We start from the raw sequence: 4,459 nt of genomic DNA, 5'->3' as shown, positions 1-4,459 counted from the left end.
AACCGTTTCCGTGTATACACTCGTTCCTCGCAAAACGGCGAAAAAAAAAAAAACACGAGACAAGGACACGAGGGGCAAACGCTTCGACGACGAGTATCGGATTCAATTTCCAAAGGAAAATTAAAAAAAACGTGGAACACATCCAATAGACATGTGGTTCTGCAGATATTTCATCGACTATCCCTGTTTTACGCGGCGAAGACTGTCGACCAATTTCCATTCGATTATTTGAGGTCGAATTGTCAGCATGTATGTAATAATATATTTGTGGAAATACGCTATAGCGTAATTTTCTAAAAAAAAAAAGTGTTCATCTTTCTTAACGCGCAAGAGTTGAGAAATTTCGAATGTCGATAAAATAAAATATGATCCACTCTTCTTTCTTCTTTTTCGATATTCTCTAATCGCGAAATTTCGTTTCATCGAGTCTTGTCGCGAAATTTTCCAGAAGAAACCCGAACCGATTAAAAATCGTTTAATCTCTCGTGTACCTTGAAACGACTTGGACAATAATTTTCATCGATGATATTTCTCAGAACCACGTTCTCTGGAACCACTTCTCTCGCCATTATTTCGATACCAAAGCAAGGTTCTACTGCTCCTTCGACTCGTCGCAAACCCACCTTTTCGATCTTTATCTTATTCGTGTTGCGTTTCTTTCCTATTTGTCGAGTTTTAAATCTATCTCGTTTTCTTTTGTTTTTTTTCTTTTTCTCTCTCTTCTCTTTCTTTCCCTTTTCGTATCCTCTTCTTGATTCGCAATTTCTTTTCTATTTTTTTTTCTTTTTTTTTTTTTTTAATTAGATCTCAAGATCTACGGCCGATCTTTTTAGATATACATATATGTATAATAAATGGTAAAATCATATACATACTTATGCATTCGAGTAAGACATAAGAATAGGTTCGGAGAGCCGCGGCCAACGCGTGCCCTTCGTCAACAAGGGAACCAAACAAACTATAAAAAACGCTATTTAAAATGGAATAAACCAATCGACGGACACGTCTCTTTGGACATTTTCTTAGAAGTACGGTAATATAGGTAACGTGGTGTGTGTGAGGAGCCGAGATAGTTTGGTAATAACGCGCGCGGCTTCGTCGAATATCCAATTACCGAGAGAGAGAAAATAAAAGGATAATAAAGTAAGACATCTCTGCCACGACTAGTCGCGCACGATATTACCAATCGTTCTGAGGATGATGCTACTCGCGTTATATATACTATAGTCGACCTTTCGTATTCGTTTTTCCAGCGTCTTTTTAACAATTATGTATTTGTCTATAGCGATCTTTTTATACTGTTGTAAAGTGGCGTTTACACCGATCCGTAGAATATACGCGTAGAAAAAAAAAAAGAAAAAAAAAATTCTTACCTTTAAATCATAATGTCGGATTAAATAGCGGCACGCGATTCACTCTTGTCGCTTAAGTGTTTGATAGACGCGTTTAGAGAGAGAGAGAGAGCGAGAGTGAGCGAACGAGCGAGCGAGCGAGAGAGCGAGAATGAGAAAGAGAGAGAGAGATAGAGATAGACCAACGTTTTCTATGTTACGAGACTGAGGATCATCGAAGCATGTGGCGTATTATATATACCGAACGAAAGAGAGAGACGAGCAACGCGAAATTCGAGGGAAACCAGTCCTTTTTAATGCCTTCCTCTTCGGTCTCGCTAGCCTTTGTGGCCCAGTGAACCCAAATCTATGTATTACTCGTTCATCGTGCCACTATTCTCAACACTACACACACACACACGGTGCACATAATCGATATCGACGATCTTTTACCACGAGATCGAAAAACGGTCAGCGATCGCGTGAAACGTTCGAAGAGCAAGATTCTTGCATTCACTTTGCACAATTACAGATTAAATATACGTTTGTATCGTTATTCGAAGATCTGAGAATTTTTCGCAAATTCGAATTATATTCCGTTTCCGTTTTTATTTTGCTATCTTTTTGAATCGTTAATAATTAATTAACAAGAAGAGAAAAAAGTCGAAATGAGATCGAAGACACGACCAAACTGATTATTCGAATTTTCGAATCTTGTGCTTCGATGCGTTTAAACGTCGATGCTGACGAATTCGTGGCACAGCTTTGGCACTCACACACGCTACTTGCACCGTTTATTTTTATTAAGACCCTCTTATATCGACACGGTAATAAACGATGCTCGCGCAGATCGTTATCATCGGTTTTTCGAAGACATCATACTTGACGCACTTTGACAAAGACGCCTCGATCATCGATGTTCGATACGAATCAAGAATAACGCGTTTCCTCCTTCCTTTTCTTTCTCTTTCTTTCTTTATACATCATTCGGTTGAGTGACATTAAGTTTTTCATTGTATAACAAGCTTTCTCGAACGATTATCTTTGTAACTCGATGATCGCGCCAATTCGCAAGAGACTTTCGATTCTCGGATCCGAGAATTATCTCGATTTTGCTTCAATTTTTATCACGCTTTTTTTTTTTTTATTATTCGATTCGTTAAAAAATAACGATGTTGAAAAACAAGAGCAAATATTTGAAGATGGTGATTCAACTATTAGCATTAACCGGTTTCGTGTATAATATAATTACGTTACGATATTCAAATAATACGCACAATACGATTTATCCATTAGATGTGATTCAACGGTTAATGCGATGATACAAATTATAATGTCGAAAATAAAATGAAACTTGACGGAATATATGATCGTAAATTTGTCCGATTGATTCAAAGTTGAATTATTTTTGTCGCTTCGTTTCATAAACGTATTATGCGCAACGATATTATTTGTATATTTCGATGTTTAAGCCGATAAAAGGATCGAAACGTTTTTTACGTTTTCCGAGGAAACGTCCTCCCATGCCAGATCTAACAATCTATCTACGTATCTCGTTCGAAAAATGAAACGGGTATACCACTTACTTGAGCATTTGCGACTCTCGTTAGTCCGTTAGGAATTTTACAGAATTAAGATCCATAACCTTAAAGATGCACAACCAACAGACACGCACACGATATACTGCCGTTTTTCTTTTTCCACTTTTACTCCTCCTGCTTTCTATTCATCGAACAATATTTCTCTTCCCACCTATCTTCGTAAATAATCCTCAATGATTTGTAGCGCACGATAATCGATTCACTGAAAATTCACTGTGTACTTTACGTAAAAGGGGGTAATCTCTAGCACGTTTTCAAGATTTTTGTCGTTTTCCAAATGATTTTCCAATTCTTCGTTGAAATGGAAACGTGATGTAACGTGAAATGCAACGATAGAGTACAGTTACAAATATCGATATCTTTCATCTTTATCGCGCGCTACAATACTGTTCGTGTCTTCGAAAAAAGAAGGAGAAAAATAAAAAGAAAAGAAAAAAAAAAGAAAAAAGTAAAAAAATACATGGTGCAAATTGGAAATGCGAGTCCAGTTTCTTTCTGCACCTGGTGATACTTATATAGGGAAAAAAAATGCGACGCTTGCGTTTGCAAGAAGCCAAATAACGGTACTTATTTATCACGTAAATGGTTGAACGAACGAATGATCGTAAAAACATCGGTCACTCTGTATTTACATTTCTTTCGAGAAAAATGTCGAAAGGCACATAGCCAAACGAGTTAAAAAGGTTAAAAAAAAAAATCACTTACCCACCACTAGGCTTACGCTTTACGATAATCATATTTTTTTTTTCTCCGTTTTTTCAAACAAAAAAAATTTATCTATAATGAACCTACGCTCAATACTTTGCTTCTCGTTTACTCAAAGATCGATCCTTTTGTTCGATGTTCGATTTCCCAAACTTGATTGAAATTCTAAACGGTTGTTGGGTAAAGCGAAATGTTGAGCGCAGATGCATTCGAAATGCTAAATACGTGCATGTGGTTCCGAGAATATTGTGCAAACGAAACTGGCGAGAACGACGAAGGAACTGCATGGATAGTATTCGCTGCATAGAAAGGAACTAACACAGAAAAATTGTTGTTGTTAATGTTGTCAAAAAAAAAAAAAAAAAAATGTGTCAAATTAAAAATATAAGAATTTCAAGCATCTCACGACCTAGTTGTGTATTCGGGGGGGGATTGAAGACAACACGCGTTTTCGAAATATCGGTCATTTTTTATTTATAAAGTATGTATGTACGCTTTGACGAAAATGGCAATTGCTCTTTAGTATCGTATTTTACATTACTTACAAGCCACTTTAATCGTTCGATCGTAAAACAATTGTTATGTCAAAAAAAAAAAAGAAAAAAAAAAAAAAAAAAAATGTGTCAAATTAAAAATATAAGAATTTCAAGCATCTCACGACCTAGTTGTGTATTCGAGTGGAGATTGAAGACAACACGCGTTTTCGAAATATCGGTCATTTTTTATTTATAAAGTATGTATGTACGCTTTGACGTAAATGGCAATTGCTCTTTAGTATCGTATTTTACATTACTTACAAGACACTTTAATCGTTCGATCGTA

Source organism: Apis dorsata, unplaced genomic scaffold (assembly GCF_000469605.1).
Source record: "Apis dorsata unplaced genomic scaffold, Apis dorsata 1.3 scaffold_344, whole genome shotgun sequence".
Taxonomy (NCBI): Eukaryota; Metazoa; Arthropoda; class Insecta; order Hymenoptera; family Apidae; genus Apis; species Apis dorsata.
This window is presented reverse-complemented; position numbering follows the sequence as displayed.